Genomic DNA, 18,953 nt, shown 5'->3' with positions numbered 1-18,953 from the left:
TAACCACTTTAAGTACACGGTTCTGTGGCATTAAGTACGTTCCCGTTGGTGTGTGATTATCAGCACCATCCAGCTCCAGAACTTTTTCATCATTCTAAACTCACATTCCTTGCCCATTGAACAATAACTCCCCATTTTTTCCTTTCCCTCTATACAAACTTATTTTCAGCTTTAAAGATATTAAGAGAGAATTAAGAGTAATATGAAGTCTCCCATGCTGGGCCCTTTTAATGGATTTTTTTGTGTATCTTTCTATCAACATTTAATGCAAAATACAGGTACACCTTGGAGATATTGCAGGTTTGGTTCAAGACCACTGCAATAAGGTGAGTCCTGTGAGTTTTAAAAATTTTCCAGAGCATATGAAAGTTGTATTTATACTGTACTGTAGTCTATTAAATGTGCAGTAGCATTATGTCAAAAAACCACTATGTACCTTTTTAAAATAAGTTTTTTAAAATTACTGTTGACATACAATATTATGTTAGTTTAAGGTGTACAACATAGTGATTAGACATTTATCTAACTTTAAAAGTAATCACCCCCATAAAGTTTAGTACCCACCTGATACCACACAGTTTTTACAATATTATTGACTGTATTCCCTATGCTGTACTTTACATCCCTATGACTATTTTTTTAGAGATTTTATTTATTTATTTTTAGAGAGGGGAAGGGAGGGAGAGAGAAACATCAGTGTGTGGTTGCTTCTCGAGCGCCCCCTTCTGGGGACCTGGCCCGAAACCCAGGCACATGCCCTGACTGGAAATTGATCCTGTGGTGACCCTTTGGTTCACAGGCTGGCCCTGAATCTACTGAGCCACACCAGCAAGGGCTCTATGACTTTTTGTTGTTGTTTTTTAAATTTTTATTCATTTATCTTTAGAGGGAAAGGGAAGGAGAGAAGGAGAGAAATATCAATGTGTGGTTGCCTCTCATGGGTGCCCTGCTGGGAACTGGCCTGCAACCCAGGCATGTGCCCTGACTGGGAGTCGAACCGCGATTGTATGGTTTGCAGGCCCATGCTCAATCCACTGAGCTACACCAGCCAGGTTGTATGACTGTTTTTTAAAAAAAATGTTTTAAAAATCCTCACCTGAGGATATATTTATTGATTTGAGAGAGAGAGAGAAACATTGATCACTTGCTTCCCATAGATGCCCCAACCAGGAATTGAACCCACCACCTTTTGGTGTATGGGACAATGCTCCAACCCACTGAACCACCCTGCTGGGGCCCCTGGCCCCATGACTGTTTTTATAACTGGCAATTTGTACGTCTTAATCCCTTCCCCTTTTCACTTAATTCCCTCCCATCTGACAACTATCAAAATGTTCTCTATGAATATAACACTGTACATATCTCAATTTAAAAATGCTTTTTTGCTAAGAAATGCTAACCACATTTGAGCTTTTAGTAATTATAATCTTTTTGCTGGTGGAGGGTCTTGCCTTGATGTTGATAAAAATGCAGTATCGGGGGGGGAGCACGGGGGTGGGATGGGATGGGAGTAATAGAATACTGTAGTTGAAAAATAAATAAATTAAAAAAAAGTCCGTGTATTGCAATGCCTTGTAAAAAAAAATGCAGTATCTGTGAAGTGCAATAAAGTGAGGTATGCATGTGCTGGCCTGTGAACCAAAGGGTCACCAGTTCAATTCCCAGTCAGGGCACATGCCTGCATTACGGGTGAGGTCCCCAGTATGGGGCGAGCGAGAGGCAACCACACATTGTTGTTTCTCTCCATCTGTTTCTCCCTCCCTTCCCCTCTCTCTAAAAAAAAAATAAAATAAAATCTTTAAAAAAAGAAATGTAAGAATAAATCAATTTGAATGTTGAGGCATGGAAAGTAACATTTTAAAAAATGAGCTATGCCTGTAGAAGCATATAGCTTTTTTCTCACCTTGTTTTTTCTACTTACATGTTTCGTGGAGATCATCTCAATTTGGTACACAAAAGAAAGCTCCCTGGTTTTGTTGGCTAGACGTACTATAAGTAGCCAACTTGTCCCCTGCTGTTGGACAATTGAGTCATTTCTAATTTTTTTTACATCATAAGCTGCTTTTCCATACATTTTGTGCATATGTGAGTATTTCTATAGGAGAGATTCTTGGACTTGGAATCGGTGAACCAAGTGAGATGTGCCTGAAGTAATTTTTTTAAAGATTTTATTTATCTTTAGAGGGGAAAGGAAGGAGAGAAGGAGAGAAACATCAATGTATGGTTGCTTCTGTGAGTGCCCTGCTGGGAACTGGCCTGCAACCCAGGCATGCACCCCGACTGGGAATCGAACTGCGATCGTCTGGTTTGCAGGCCTGGCACTCAATCCACTGAGCTACACCAGCCAAGGCTGCTTGAAGTCATTTTGACAGCTGTGGGCAAGTTGCCTCTGGAAGTTGAATTGGTTGTTGAAATCAAGTGTGCACAAGCCTGTTGTTTAAGCTTACAATAGTCATGGTGTAACCTCTGAGCTACGGAGGAAAGGGTTGAAGACAAGTCACCTGTGAGCATCAGTAATTTATGTTCTGCATGGTAGTAATGGAAGGGAAAGCACCAACATTTATTAATCATCTATTTTGTGCCAGATATTGTCTACATTATGTAGATAACTTTTCAATTTTATCATTTATAATCAAAGTATCAGGAGGTGGGACCTTTGGGAGGTGATTAACAGCCCTCATGAATGGGATTAGTGTCTTTATGAAGGAGCCCAAAGATCATCCTTCCCCTGTCCACCAAGTGAGGACACAGCAAGAAGACCAGGAATCTGTGAACCAGGAATCAGGCTGTCGCAATGCACTGAATCTGCCAGCATCTTGATTTTGGACTTCCAGCCTCCAGAACTGAGAGAAATCAATGGTGGTTGTTTCAACTCCCCTGTCTATGGTGTATTTTTGTTCCAGCAGCCAGAACAGACTAAGATAGTATATATAATAGTGTCTTAGTCTGCTTTCCTCCAGGTTCCACTTGTCAGGCAGCCACTTTTGAATCTTTTATTTTCCTCCATGTTTCTAAATAACCTGTTTTTTCCCTCTCTGTTTTTGTCCCTTCCTTCCTTCCTTCCTTCCTTCCTTCCTTCCTTCCTTCCTTCTTCCTTCCTGTTCGAGATAGCACCTGTTGATTACCACTAAGTAGAGAGAAGGAATTCTCTTCCATCCCAACCACAGTCCTTCTTCCGCTGTCCTCCCCAAACAGTTAAATGGGTATTCCTTGTTTTCGTTATTGTGATTGTGTACCATACTCACAGTTGAGCCATGTAGGCAAGAGCTCCCTTGCTTAGTGGAGAACCTTAAGTGAACAGCCCCTTGAACCCTAAAAGAGGGCTAGACATAGATGCCCACACTGACACCTTCAGCCCAAGTCCTCCTGAACTGTCAACCTATGTACATGTATGAAATAAACTCATCACAGGGCCTCTTTGGTAGATAACTGAAATACACACGTTTTACCTGTTTTCACATTTTTACCAAATAGGTTGTGGAGTTAATGCTTTTGGATCATGGTGGGGGTGATAAACCAGAGGACAGGAATTTTAAAATACATCCACAGATTAATTTGTTCTTATAAAGTGTCTCAAGGGGCATGCAAAAATGGAGTAAAACTTGAGATTTTTTAAAAGATTTTATTTATTTATAGAGAGGGGAAGGGAAGGAGAAAGAGTACAATGTGAATGCGTGATTGCCTTTCGTGCTCCCTCTACGGGGGGACCTGGCCCGCAACCCAGGCAAGTGCCCTGACTGGGAATGGAACAAGCAACTCTTTGGTTTGCAGGCCGGCACTCAATCTGCTGAGCCGCACCAGCCAGGGCTTTTTTTTTTAAGATTGTATTTATTTATTTATTTTTAGAGAAGGGGGAAAAAGCTTGACATTTTTAGGCTTAGGAGCAAGAAAGAGTAACATGTCCCGCAATCTTCCTTAGGCTTCCATTTTTGTTTTAAAGCATTTAAAAAATTGTGGTAAAATATGCACAATGTAAAATTTGCCATCTTAACCATTTTTAAGTGTTCAGTTCAGTGCTGTTAAGTACCTTCACATTGTTGTGCGACCGACCGTCACCCCCATCTGTTCACAGAACTTTTTCATCTTTCCCAGTTGAACCTCTGGCCCCATTGAACACCAACTCCCCATCCCCCTCCTTTAGCCCCTGACAACCACCAACCACCATCATGTTTTCTGTCTCTCTGAATTTGACACCTGAGACAGAAGTGGAGTCATATAGTATTTGTATCTGGTTTATTTCACTTCGCATAATGCCCTCAAGGTTCATCTGGTCTTGTAGCATGTGTCAGGATTTCCTTCCCCCTTTTAAAAAAGATTTTATTTCTATTTAGAGAGAGGGGAAGGGAGGGAGAAAGAGAGGGACAGAAACATCAATGTGTGGTTGCCTCTTGCACTCCCCCCACCGGGGACCTTGCCTACAACCCAGGCATGTACCCTAGACTGAGAATCGAACTGGCAACCCCTTGGTCCACAGGCTGGCACACCAGCTAGGGCAGGGAGCTTTTAAAAATGCACATTCTGATTCAGGAAGTCTGGGGTGGGTCCTAAGTGTCTGCATTTCTAGCAAGCACCCAGGGCATGCCGATTGCAGGTGCTGCTAATCCCAGGGTCACACCCTGAATAGCAAAGGTAGATGACAGAGACCACATGGGCTCTGGAGTCTGGCAGACCTAGGGTATAAATAGGTCTCAACTGTAGTGTACCTCAGTTTCCTGACATGTAAAGTGGCTGTAGTGCTCCCTACAGAGTTATAAATTGCCAGTGCAAGGCTTCTGACACAGCACAGAATAAATGAGGAACTCCGTCAAAGCTGCTATCTGGGTGATTCATGTTGAGAAGAGAGATGAGGCCGAACTGCTGAGGCAGAGATGAAAAAGTGAGGGTCCTTGCGTGCCATTATCAAGCACCATATACGTGATGGGTGCACTCCTGACTTGGTCCTTGAACCTTTGGTGCCTTGCAGCTACAGAGAATGTGAGGAAAGCTTTCTGCTCATTTGGTAAACATTGGTCACATGTCTGCCATGCTTTATTGTGCTTTACTAAGTGCAGGTACATACACAGGGTGGTGAGCAAGGATGGACAATAAAGCAGAAACAGGCAAGCCTGGCCTGGCTCTGAGTGCTGGCACACATCTGTTCCCCTTCCTCCCATTTAGGGGCTGCCGGCACAGCCAGCAGAGGGGACCAGAGAACAGAGCTGCTGTGAGGTGTCCTGCGTGGTGACCTTCAGTGGCTTTGGCTGCCTCACCCGTCCCTCTCAGCCCCAGCCTAGGCATCGGGGACAAAGTAGGCAGTAAATGACTTGAAAGGAAAGTATGCATTTGTACACGAATTTTTTTTCCTTTCATTTAAACCTGGTCCACGACAGAGTTTTTCTGGAACCCAGCAGATGCGAAACACCACGAGCTAGGCAATGCCAAAGGAAAGGAAAGGAATGTTTCCTCTCTGGGGATTTGCAGTTGGGGGTGGGTGGTGGGAATTTGATACGTATATAAAAGGTTATATTGTAGATGTGATGGCAGATAAACTGCAACCCAAAATAATACAAGTGGTGGGATAGCAGACAAGCCAGTCTAGGGCAAATATGTAATGAGACGCTAAAGTGTGAAAGGAATCGGGGTGGGGGCCAAGGTGACTATGACGTAACATGGGTGTGGTGTGTGGGTGGCAGAAGGTGGGGAAGGAGTGTTCTGGTGGTGTGGGCGGGTGGCAGCAGAGCGAGTGGGGACAGATCATTCCTAGCCCTCCCTCCAGGAGGAAATTTCCTCTCTTAAAAAAATTATTGAGCCCTGGCTGGTGTAGCTCAGTGGATTGAGCGCGGGCCTGTGAACCAGACGATCGAGGTTCGATTCCCAGTCAGGGCACATGCCTGGGTTGCAGGCCAGTTCCTGGCAGGGGACACACCAGAGGCAACCATACATTGATATTTCTCTCTCTCCTTCCTTTCCCCTCTAAAAATAAATAAATACAATCTTAAAAAAATTATTGATTTTGGTGGGGGAGGGAGGGAAGGAGGAAGAGAGAGAGCATTTGCCAGGACAAATTCCTCTGTCTTCCAGGCCAACCTAAGAGGGAGGAGGTAGCCAAGACCGTCTGTGTGCTGGTGGGAAGGTATTCTGTTCAGAGTGAGAGGGCCCAGTTCCTAGGAGATACCCTATCCCAGATTTTATCCTCGTACCTTATTTCAATTTTCCTCTTAATCATTCTTTTCAACTCCTTTGGGATGTATTATCTTGGCCCTGGAGATAAAGGGTTTGAACCTCTTAAGTATAAGCCTCTTAAGGTCCAATACTCTGATTCTGTGCCCACTTAGCAAGCACTCTCCCTCTCAAAAGAAAAAAATCATGATTCTATAATTGCTAAAGCATGTTACGTCAGGCTATTGGAATATAATTATTTTTTTAAGTAATCATGACCACAAAACATCTTTTTTACACGAGGAGCTGTAAATGATTTGAAATTACTCAAATGATGTCTTGACCCAAAGCATAAATCCCAGGTACTTGATGTATTTAATAATAGGGTGCCAATGTGGGGGGGGCAAGGAAGAAGAGAAGAACAATAGGGAGGAAAAAGCAATGACCTAAACTAACCACGACATGAATTACTGTGCAGCTGTTATTTACTGGAAATCCTTGTTTTGGGTGCCAAAGGGCAGCTGTAGTCTGATAAACAATCCAGTAAATGTATTTTGTTTCTTATTTTGTGGTAGTTAATTATCAACCAGTAAATAATATCTTTGATACTTTAAAGTGTTGCATATAGAGTATTTTTGTTAAAAGGTGATTAGCTCTTGCTTTTATTTTACATTGGTTAATGTGATAAAATTCTAGTAAGGTTTCTTATAAAAGAAACTAAGTTTTGTATATATTTACACATACATTCACATATATACACATAAACCACAGAAATAGTATGTGCCAGACAATGACAAAATTAGGGATTTTCTACTTAAAGTATTGTATAGCTTAAGCGGTTTGGGGGGTATTTGTAAAAGCAAGTGAAATTTCCATAGCTTTTTAAAAAAGATTCATTTAGAGAGGGGAAAGGTGGGAGAAAGAGGGAAAGAAACATCAACATGTGGTTGCCTCTCACACGCACCCATCTGGAGGCCTGGCCCACAACTCAGGCATGTGCCCTGACTGGGAATTGAACTGGTAACCCTTTGGTTTGCAGGCCAGTACTCAATTCACTGAGCCACACCAGCCAGGGCTCAATAGTTTATTTGTTTGTTTGGTTTTTTAAATCCTCACTTGAGGACACTTTTTCATTGCTTTTAGAGAGAAAGGGAGAGAGAGAAACATTGATTCAAGAGAGAAGCACTGATTGGTTGCCTCCCTACACAACTAGATTGGGGATCGCGCACACCTGGACCAGGGATTGAACCTGCAACCCAGGTATCTTTCCTGACTGGGAAGTGAACCCACAAACGTTCAGTTACGGGATGACATTCCAAGCAACTGAACCACAATGGCCAGAGCTCAATAAGGGTTGTTTTTTTAAAAAAATATTTTATTTATTTATTTTTAGAGAGAGGGGAAGGGAGGGAGAAAGAGAGAGGTAGAAACATCGATGTGTGAGAGGTAGACATCAATTGGCTGCTTCTCATGTGCCCCCAACTGGGGACCACAACCAAGTCATGTGCCCTGACTGGGAATCGAACCAGCAACCTTTCGGTTTGCAGGTTGGCACTCAATCCACTGAGCAGCACCAGCCAGGGCTCAATAAGGTTTTTGATTATTTTTTGTAACCAGAAATTGTTTTTACGATTGAAATAACATTTAGGGTAAACAAACTTTGCTACACACTGATATGCAATGAAAAGTTGCTTTGAAAAAGTCAGAATGCCCTGATGATAAAAGATTTCTTAACAAAAACAAAAAACTTAGACGGCCACACAAAGAGAACCCCAAGTTCAGTTCAAACTTGTGTTGGTTGGTAATGGTAGGACTGGGAAAAACTACATTCATGAAATGTCATCTGGCTGGTGAATTTGAGAAGCATGTAGCCACCCTGGGTGTTGAGGTCCACCTACTCGAGTGGGCCAGAAGTTCGGTGGGCTGAGAGACAACTGTTAACATTCAAGCGCAGTGCATCATTTATAATGTTTGATGTCACTTCAAGAGTCACTTACAAGAAAGTGCCTAACCAGCGTGGAGATCTGGTACGAGTGTGTGAGAACATGTGTACCTCGATACCCACTTCTGTTGTGTGGGGCAGGAAAGTTAAGGCAAATCTACTGTCTGCCACTGAAAGAAGAATCTTCAGTACTACATCTCTGCCAGAAGTTAACTATAACATTTCCCTGGCTGGTGTGGCTCAGTGGATTGAGTGCCAGCCTGCGAACCAAAAAGTTGCTGGTTCAATTCCCAGTCAGGGCACATGGCTGGTTTGCGGGCCAGGTCCTCAGTTAGGGGCGTACAAGAGGCAACTGATCGATGTATCTCTTGCACATTGATGTTTCTCTTCCTCTCTTTCTCCCTTCCCCTCTCTCAAAATATAAATAAATAAAATGGTTTTTTAAAAATGTGTCTTTAACAAAAGTAACTACAACTTTGAAAAGCCCTTCCTCCGGCTTGCTAGAAAACTAGTTGGAGACCCTAACTTGAAGTTTGTCACCATGCCTACTCTTGGCCCCACCAGAGATCATGGTGGACCCAGCTCTGGCAGCACAGTGTGACCATGGTCTAGAGGTTGGTCAGACCACCACTCCCCCGGGTGGGGATGAGGGCCTGTGAGACAGGGAAGCTGGAGCCCAGCATCAGAAGCCAGTTTTATAGGCAACTGTCCTGTGATGTCTAGTGGTGCAGAGTGTTTGCCACTGTATTATACAGCTAAGCAGAACCTGTGCTTGATTTTTGGGATGCTGAAAGAGATGAATGGGCTTTGGAGTGAATGAGGCAGTTTAAAACTACCTTCATTTTTTGTACCTGCAAATTTAGCTGCTCTTGAAAAAGCAGGAGAGCAGTTGTTTCCTTACTGAGTTTCGACGGTAAGACTGCCGCCACATCACAGTGTCCAGTGGTAAAACCTTGTCTGTTACTGTCATTCCCATTTCTCTTTGTTTAGAATCAGAATAAAGTGATATTTTTAAAATATATTTTATTGATTATACCATTACAGTTGTTCTATTCCCCCCCTTCATTCCCCTCCACCCGCACACTCCCTCCCCCACCATTCTCCCCCCCTTAGTTTATAACCACGTGTCTCAAGTTCTTTGGATTCTATATTTCCCCCACTATTCTCACCCTCCCCCCTATCTATTTTCTACCTACCATCTATGCTATTTTCTGTGCCTTCTCCCCCCTTCTCCCCCCCACCCCCCTGTTTCTGACCCTCCATGTGTTCTTCATTTCTGTGGTTCCACTCCTGATCTAGCTGTCCTTTTGGTCTGCTTTTGTTTTAGGTGTGGTTGTTAATAACTGTTTGCTGTCCTTTCACTGTTCATATTTTTCATCTTCTTTTTCTTATATAAGTCCCTTTAGCATTTTATATAATAAGGGCTTGGTGATGATGAACTCCTTGAACTTGACCTTATCTGAGAAGCACTTTATCTGTCCTTCCATTCTAAATGAAAGTTTTGCTGGATAAAGCAATCTTGGCTGTAGGTCTTTGGATTTCATGACTTGGAATACTTCTTTCCAGCCCCTTCTTGCCTGTAAGGTCTCTTTTGAGAAATCCGCTGACAGTCTGATGGGTACTCCTTTGTAGGTGACTGTCCCCTTATCCCTTGATGCTTCTAGGATTCTCTCCTTCATTTTGGTCTTGGCTAATGTAATTATGATGTGCCTTGGTGTGTTCCTTCTTGGGTCCAACTTCTTTGGCACTCTCTGAGCTTCCTGGATTTCCTGGAAGTCTATTTCCTTTGCCAGACTGGGGAAGTTCTCCTTTATTATTTGTTCAAATACGTTTTCCACTCGTGGCTGTTTCTTTCCCCCTTCTGGTACCCCTATAATTCGGATGTTGGAACGTTTAAAGATGTCCTGGAGGTTCCTAAGCCTCTCCTCATTTTTTTGAATTCTCATTTCTTCATTCCTTTCTGGTGGGATGTTTTGTTCTTCCTTCTGGTCCATTCCATTGATTTGAGTCCCCGTTTCCTTTCCATCACTATTGGTTTCCTGTGCATCTCCCTTCATTTCAATTAGTTTAGCCTTCATATGTTCCTCTAATTTGTGACTTTGTTCCTCTAATTTGTGACTATAATCTACCAGTACTGTGAGCATCCTGATAAATAGTGTCCTGAATTGTGCTTCTGAGAGGCTGGCAATTTCTCGGTCGCTTAGAGTTATTGGCTCTGGGACTTTGAGTTCTTCTTGCACCATCTTTCGGGTTGTTCGTGCCTGTTCCATAGCAGGATCAAGGCCCTAAAGTGTTTACTAGAACAGGGCAACTAAGTCGCTGGGTTGTGACGTTGTATGTGGGGGCGGGGTCAAAGAGGGACAATGGCTCTCACTGGTATTGCAGGGCAACTAATCTCTGGGTTGTGACGCTGTATGTGGGGGCGGGGTCAAAGAGGGACTATGGTGTCCCGTCCGCCGCCTGCCGCCACGGCCCTCACCGGTGCCGCAGTTGCTGCCGTCACCGAGCCCACGCGTTTCGTCCCACTGCACGCGAGTGTGCCACCGCCGTCAGCCCTCGCCCCCTGGGGCCTGCGTGGTCTGTCTCACTGTGCGCGAATATGCGCCCGTGGTCTGCCCCGCACCCCAACTGGTTCCCATCTGCCTGCGCGCCTGGGTCGGGGGCCGTGTCCTGCCCGACCCTGCTCGCTGCTGGCTCCGCCCCTCTTACCGTCCCCGTTGAACGGTTAGATGTAGTCGGACTTCCGTATAATTCAATTTTCTGTCCTTTGGTTGTGTCTTTGTTTCTCCAAACCTTTGTTGTATTCAAACTTGGTTGTGGGAGAAAGCACAGTGTTTCCACCTATGCGTCCATCTTGGCGGAAGTCCAAAGTGATATTTTTTTAAAAGGCAGCACATGAGTAAGTTCCGTAAGTGGAGACATGAAGATGACTTTGGATGAGGGAGGAATAAAAGGTCTTTCCAGAGGGTATCTAGCCATGTCATATCAAACATAGATTTATTGAAGAAGATATGAGAAACGTTGTACATAGGACAATGATACCTCAGTCCCCTTCCAAATAGGCACCTTGGGACCTCACATAGTTCTCCCAGTCCCCATCAGCTTTCCTGTTGTATTTTCCTGAGTCTCTCGATGGTCTGAAATCTCTTCCTTTTCAAAGGTGATACTAGTTTTGGGAAAAGCCATAAGTTGCTGTGTGAATTTTGGCTGTAGGCAGGCTGCGCCCCCTGGGTGATTTGATGTTTTGCAAAAAGACTCTGTATGAGATGAGATGCATGAATAGGTATGTTGCTGTAATGAACCTGCCAGTCATCAGTTGCCCATAGCTGTGGCCTTCTGAATCATCCCAATAGTTTCTGCAGAGGAATGTTTAAGCTTAGTGCAAGATTTGATGCAGATTTGTTGCTCTACTCGGTCATTTTGAATGCAATGGCCACACAGGACACATACTCAACAGCATCTACCACCCCCACTGACTACTACAGTGAAGTCATCACTGTTCATGCATGTGCACTCCAGTCCACTCTCCTTGGCTGCCAGGTTACATGGATGTCACACGAACCACTCTCGCTATATCAATAATGGCTGGACTTTTTCTGGACAGACCTCATATTTCACTGATGAAGTGTTAAGCAGTTATTTGACCGTTCCTGTCTTTGTTAATCCATTCTTGAGTTGTAGAGACATCATTTTCAGGACCCAGTACAAATTGGAAATGTTCAAAAAGTATGGAGAATTCCAAGATACCATAGCAGAGCATTCACCCGAGTGTAGCGTGTCCTCTGCATGGCCTGTTACACTAAGGAAGAGACTTGAAGAAGCTGTTTCTGTCGGTACCTTGGCCTGAGGCCTAAGGTCGTCTGTTTGTACAGTTCCTATTCCTCCCTTTCAAAATTCTCACATTTTTCCACATTCTGGGTGCTCCTTTCTTCCACTTCTAGATTCCATTCCTAGCCGCCCTGTCTGCCTCCTTGGAGGAAGGGAGACTGGAGTTGGAAACGCTGCTCTGGCAGTGGCTGGTGAGCCTTTCCCAGGTCTCGGCCTCTGCGCGCTCCTGTTTCCCACTGAATCCTTCCTGTGAACCTGTTAGGAGGTGACACTCCTGGCAGGGAGCAAGGACTCAGCAAGTGTTGTCTCCCTTTTCTCTCCCTTAGCAAAGAAAAATAGAAGAGTGGACTTTATTTTTAGATTTTTAAGTTCCTTTTTTATGTATATGTGCTTAGGAATTGGTCTTCTGTATATGTGTTGGGTGTGGAATTGCTGCTCAGCCTCCACGGAGCCTCTGGGACAGGGCGGGGCAGGCGGGAGGTCGGGGCCGCAGCCCTGTTGCCTGGAAAGCCAACCCCCTGGAGGAGCTGCTGGAGAACAGAAGGGAGGGCTAGATTATAGGTTCTAAGTCTGCTTCTGGGAAGGCAAGCAACTTACTGTTGTAAAGATGGGGAAAATCAAGGAACCCTCCTGATAAGAGTCCACCCATCCTCTGCAAGAACTGCTGTTCCCAAGAGGAAAGAGGCATAAGAGGGTTCCTGAGTCTGGAGAAGAAACCCTGCAGAAGGCTGCTGGGTTCAAGTCCCAATCCCATCACTACAGCAGGGAGACCCTGGGCAGGTCAGTTCGCTTCCTGTGCCAGCATGTCCACCCCTGAAATGGGGTTNCATGGATGTCACACGAACCACTCTCGCTATATCAATAATGGCTGGACTTTTTCTGGACAGACCTCATATTTCACTGATGAAGTGTTAAGCAGTTATTTGACCGTTCCTGTCTTTGTTAATCCATTCTTGAGTTGTAGAGACATCATTTTCAGGACCCAGTACAAATTGGAAATGTTCAAAAAGTATGGAGAATTCCAAGATACCATAGCAGAGCATTCACCCGAGTGTAGCGTGTCCTCTGCATGGCCTGTTACACTAAGGAAGAGACTTGAAGAAGCTGTTTCTGTCGGTACCTTGGCCTGAGGCCTAAGGTCGTCTGTTTGTACAGTTCCTATTCCTCCCTTTCAAAATTCTCACATTTTTCCACATTCTGGGTGCTCCTTTCTTCCACTTCTAGATTCCATTCCTAGCCGCCCTGTCTGCCTCCTTGGAGGAAGGGAGACTGGAGTTGGAAACGCTGCTCTGGCAGTGGCTGGCGAGCCTTCCCCAGGTCTCGGCCTCTGCGCGCTCCTGTTTCCCACTGAATCCTTCTTCCTGTGAACCTGTTAGGAGGTGACACTCCTGGCAGGGAGCAAGGACTCAGCAAGTGTTAATTGTCTCCCTTTTCTCTCCCTTAGCAAAGAAAAATAGAAGAGTGGACTTTAGTTTTAGATTTTTCATTCCTTTTTTATGTGTATGTGCTTAGGAATTGGCCTTCAGTATCTGTGTTGGGCGTGGAATTGCTGCTCAGCCTCCAGGGAGCCTCTGGGACAGGGCGGGGCAGGCGGGAGGTCGGGGCCGCAGCCCTGTTGCCCGGAAAGCCAAGCCCCTGGAGGAGCATGCTGGAGAACAGAAGGGAGGGCTAGGTTATAGGTTCTAAGTTTGCTTCTGGGAAGGCAAGCAACTTACTGTTGTAAAGATGGGGAAAATCAAGGAACCCTCCTGATAAGAGTCCACCCATCCTCTGCAAGAACTGCTGTTCTCAAGAGGAAAGAGGCATCAGAGGGTTCCTGAGTCTGGAGAAGAAACCCTGCAGGAGGCTGCTGGGTTCAAGTCCCAGTCCCATCACTACAGCAGGGAGACCCTGGGCAGGTCAGTTCGCTTCCTGTGCCAGCATGTCCACCCCTGAAATGGGGTTAGAACAGCGCCACCCTCAGAGAGCTGAAGAGAGTGACCCCTGGAAAGGGGCCTGGGGGCACGACAGCACCGGGGAGGCCACGTCAGTATTTCATTTTAAAAATAAGATTGGCCCGCCCTGGCTGGTGTAGCTCAGTGGATTGAGCGCGGACCTGCGAACCAGACGATCACGGTTTGATTCCCAGTCAGGGCACATGCCTGGGTTGCAGGCCAGTTCCCTGCAGGCCAGCTCCCAGCAGGGGATGCACGAAGGTCAACCATACATTGATGTTTCTCTCCCTCTCTCCTTCCCTTCCCCTCGAAAGATAAATAAAATAATTAAAAAAAAATTAAAAAAATAAAAAAATAAAAATAAGATTGGCCCTAGCTGGGTAAGTTGATTGGTTAGAGCACCATCCTCATATGCCTAAGGTTGCGAGAGCCTCGGTGAATGCGTAAGTGGAACAACAAATCGATCTCTCTCTCTCTCTCTCTCTCTTTCCTCATCTCTCCTTTCCTCCCCCTTTCTTTTTTTCCTCCAAAACCAATAAATTTAAAACTATTAAAATGGTTTTGAAAGGAAGCTCTTCTTGGCTGAATTGTACCCCTAAAAATTCATATGTTTGAAGTCCTAACCCCCAGGATTTTAGAATGTGACTGCTTGGAGGTAGGGCCTTGAAAGGGGTGATTAGGTTAAAAATGAGGCTGGTAGGGTGGGTTCTAAAGCAACATGAGGGGAAATAATAAAGCAAGACATATATTCCCGGAGGGATGACCATGGGAAGACACAGGAAGAGGACAGCTGTCTGCAAGGCGAGGAAAGAGGCCTCAGGAGAAACCAGCTCAGAGCAGGCCTGCCGGTGCACGTAACTACAGACAGTGACAGGGGTCCTCTGTGGTGTCTCTGCCTGCCTCAAGGTGGCCCCTACTGCCCCTGCTCTTGCAAGTATCTTGGCAATCATCAGGTGCCTTCCAGCCGCCTGTTAGCATCTAGCTGCTCATCTTTCCTTGAAGGTTTGTGGTTCCAGTAGAACTGGCTGAAGTTCTTTTTCATTGTAAACCAGAAAAACACAGAACTGTGAGTCACAGAGTGCAGAGGGCTGAACATTTCTTAAGCACTTAGTGCACGCCAGGTGTTTCACTGGGCCTGTTGCTTAGGCTCCAAGCCAGACTGTTAGGCGGCTCAGGAGAAGCCCCTCCCAACCCACCTTTGGGGCCGTGGCTCGACTGCTGCCCTTTGACCTCTTTTTCTCCTTTCTTCTTTGCCATGTTCTCTCATTTCCTAAAACCCTGGTCAACTCTATACCATTTTGAGCATTTCCTGTTTCTTAAACATCCTTCCAGCCCTAGTTTCCTGTGTGTCCCACCTTCTCTCCCCTCACCAGGGGATGAGAAAGACCTAGCCTCACACCCTTGGATTCCGGAACTCCAAAATGCTTTCTTCCAGGTCCAGGCGGCTGCCCCTCCCGCACATCCTCAGGGTCACCCTTGACCATCTCACCTCGTGCCCTGACCGTAGCTTGAAAAATAGTATCTGCCATTCCGGTCTGGCTCCCCAGTTCTGATTTGCCAGTGAAAGGAATGCTCAGAATCTCTTCGTGGGTGCCAGGATGACAGCCCCTGCATCCAGGGTGCTTTATGCTTACATCCCAGCTCTGCCGACTGACCTGCTGTGGGACTTTGGACCAACTGCTTAACTTCTTTGTACCTGTCTTCCTGTCTGTAGGAGAGGATGAAGCCTCAGAAGTGTCATGTCAGTGTCACACCCATGTCGGTCCACAGGAAGGGTTGGCTGTTATTGGTCCCCGAAGAAGCTCTGGGAGGAGAGTTCCTTCCAGAAGAGACAGCATGTGCATTTGGGTAAAGCAGTACGTAACTCACATGGCTTCTATAGCTCCCAGTTTTCTGAAACGCGGGCTCCAAAGACGCCCTCCCTCACTGACTGTACACACGAGGGGAGGAAACCTCGCCAGCTGGGGCCAGCTGGCTGGCTGGCATCTCTGCTCTGCACTTGCCTTGGCATCTTTCTGCCTGAGCCACTTGCCCTGGAAAGCATTTTCTTTATCAAGCGTACGTGAACCAGCTCACCTGCCTTCAAGCACATGCAGCCATTGTCTGGTACACAGCCTGCCTGGGCAGATCGATCCAGGCCTTGGTTCAGGCAGTCTGGGTAAATAGGAAGCTGCTCGCCTCTTGGGGTTAACAGTGCTCATTAAAGGTATGCTAAAGAGAACAGATTTCTTTCCAAGGATGGGAAAAAGCCATGCCTGTGAGATTAGCCCCAGGGATGGATTAAAGAAAAAAAAAGGCTGGTTTAGATTAAGCCTTGCTGTGTTCCCTGTGGAGTATCCTTTATTCTGGTGATGTTTGTTGAATGTCTAACCCAGCTCAAGTACACGTTGGGCACTGACTTTGGGAGAAAGTGGCTTTGTGCTCAATGCCAAGGATTATAGGCTCGGACTTGAGACTGCAGGAACAGACAGCCTTGTCCCAGGTTGGAACAGTGTGGAGGGGTGCTGAGTGGGTGGTGGAGCTGCACTGGGGGTGCAGTTTGGAAGACAAATCGAAGATGGAAATGGTGAGCATGAACTAAGGGAGCAACCCTGAGGATCGAGATGAAGAGTCTGGTCTGAAAGACTCAGAGGTGAGTTGACTGGACATGGCTATCAGGAATGCAGGGGTTTCTAGCAGTGACTATTGGGCCATTCTCCGGCTGATGCGGTGGGTCTGTGACGAAGTTCCAGAGCTGGTGGACAAGGCAGAATATGCAGGTAGAGTTACCCCTCATAACTCCTGAAGTCACCCATGAGGCAACAGAACCATCTTTCCAAGGCCAGTGCAAGCTTTTCTTCCAGCACTGGGCTGGGTGGCTGCTTCTTTGGCACCAATGGGTTTATATCCACATACTAGAATCACATGTGGAATATTAGAATTACATAGGGAAGAGTGATTCTTTTTTTAAAGATTTTATTTATTTATTTTCAGAGAGGGAAAGGGATGGAGAAAGAGAGGGAGAGAAACATCAATGTGTAGTTGCCTCTCACATGCCCCCCACCGGGGACCTGGCTCGCAACCCAGGCATGTGCCCTGTCTGGGAATCGAACCAGTGACCCTTGGTGTGCAGCCTGCACTCAATCCACTGAGCTACGCCAGCCAGCACAGGCATAGTGATTCTTAAGCTCTATGTCTCAGAACCCTTTCACATTCTTCAAAATTACTGAAGATCCCAAAGAGCTATAATTTATGTGGAATGCATTTATCTAATATGTACCTATATTAGAAATTTAAATGGATACATTTTTTAAAAGATTTATTAAATTTATTTAAAACCATCATTAATGAACCTATCACATATTAATATCTCTGTGAAAAAATAACTGTTTTCTGAAACAAAGTTTTAGTGAGTTGAGTACATTTTGGTGAATCTCCTCCATTGAGATGAGCCACTGGGCTCTCCTGCCTGCTTCTGCCGGTTCTGCTTTGGTGAATGTGGTCGCCCCCACTGAGTTTGCACGTTCAGTATGTGTGCCAACCGGTGTGAAGTGTTCTTAAGCATAGCCCCTGGAGAGGTGTCTGAAGACAGCCTGTGACATCTCCTGGCATAAGGTGCTGGGTCCGTGAGGAGAGGTGATGGAGCCCCAGGTCAGCAGGCCGCACCTCACCCACAGGTGCTAGGGAGGGTCCCGGGGGAAGCAGGCACCCCCACTTCCATGCTTAGTGAAAGAATGGCAGCAGAATCTGGGCCCTGACTGTCCTCAATCTCAGCCTCTCTTTTTGGCCAACTCAAAACAGTTACATTTCAGGAGGTAAATGTGCAGATTTCACAGAAGAGTCACTGTGATTCCCGCCCCTCGCCTTCAGGCCTCTCATCTGAGTTACCCACAGAGGTGTCACTCTGTGTTCTGGGGAGGAAATGGGAGCTGGTGTTCTGAGCTGGACAAGCCAAACTGGAGTGGCTAAGGACCAATTGCAGTCGATCCTTACAAGAAGAACCAAGGGGACAAACGAGAGGCACCCAGAGGGACCGAGGTGTGGGGAAGGGGAGGTGAGGAGCGCCCCAGTGCTCCCAGTCCCTCTGAGGGGGAGCCGGCTGTGGGACCTGGGTGGGGGCGGCACTGCCCCACGTGGTGCAAAGGCAGCCGCCAGCTCCTCCACCCGATGCCCAGAGATGGTACCACTTGCCCAACAGGAGGGACTTGGTCTGGATTCCTGCCCCTCAGCCCTCTTCATACACTTCATACAATTCATACACTTCAGCTCCATCCAGAGCTCTGTTGGCACCCATGGGTGCCCTGGACTGGTGCCAGACTGCCTCTCGGGCAGCTCATGGGCTGGGCCTGGGCAGCAGGGAGCAGCGAGTCACTTCACCCAGAACTTGGTGATCAAGACATGGACAGATTCTATGAGGAGTTAAGGCTGAGGGTTTGTTTGAAGCAGCGATTATATTTTATATTCACTATCCCAGGTATCTGATTTTACTTTTATGTGTAATTGGTGCTTTCCTCATAGCCGAAGTAGGGGTCAGCATGGTTTCTTTTTTATAGATGAAGAACCCAGGTCTTCCTAACGGAATTGGCTCAACCCTGATAGATTCACAGGCTGGAATCAGAGCGCCTCCCTTCTGGACCTGGCCAGGACAGCCTTGTCTGCCAAGGGCCCACGGACTTCTCAGCCCAAGCAGGAGACGGGGGGGCGGGGGGGGGGGGGGNGAGGACGGGGGGGGGGGGGTGGTGATACCCACGCCCTGCATCAGGTCTAGCCTCTCTCTGAGCTCCTCTGAGTCTTGGCAGTCGAGGTGCTCCCCCTGGAATGTTCCACTGTCCACAAGGTGATGAAGGCCTGGAAACTTTTGTTCCAATGAACTTTGCCAGGGAGCTATACTTAGCTATCAAGTGGGGCCAAGAGTGGGTTCTCTGAATATAGATAGTAACAAGCGGGCTATTTTCAAACTTCCAGAGAACCCCCAAATATTCAGGGCCACAGTGATAGTTATAGAGCCCTTTGGGATCTGGAAGGGAAAACATAACCTTTCGTGTGTCTGTAGTTTCAATAGAGAGGTTTCTTTCAACAGAATGGGTTGAGGGACCCAGCCACTGAGAGACGGGGTGTCCCTCTCACAGCTG

General features: G+C 46.3%; 1 pseudogene; it reads left to right on the top strand.

The window, feature by feature from the left end:
* The first annotated feature begins 7,845 nt into the window (after positions 1–7,845).
* On the top strand, positions 7,846–8,815 carry LOC118983049 (GTP-binding nuclear protein Ran-like; annotated as a pseudogene).
* Positions 8,816–18,953: the final 10,138 nt, after the last annotated feature.

Source organism: Sturnira hondurensis, unplaced genomic scaffold, assembly GCF_014824575.4.
Source record: "Sturnira hondurensis isolate 20B ecotype Veracruz unplaced genomic scaffold, ASM1482457v3 Scaffold0002597, whole genome shotgun sequence".
NCBI lineage: Eukaryota > Metazoa > Chordata > Mammalia > Chiroptera > Phyllostomidae > Sturnira > Sturnira hondurensis.
Note: the sequence above shows the minus strand (reverse complement) of the source record. Positions and strands in the feature narration are given on the sequence as shown.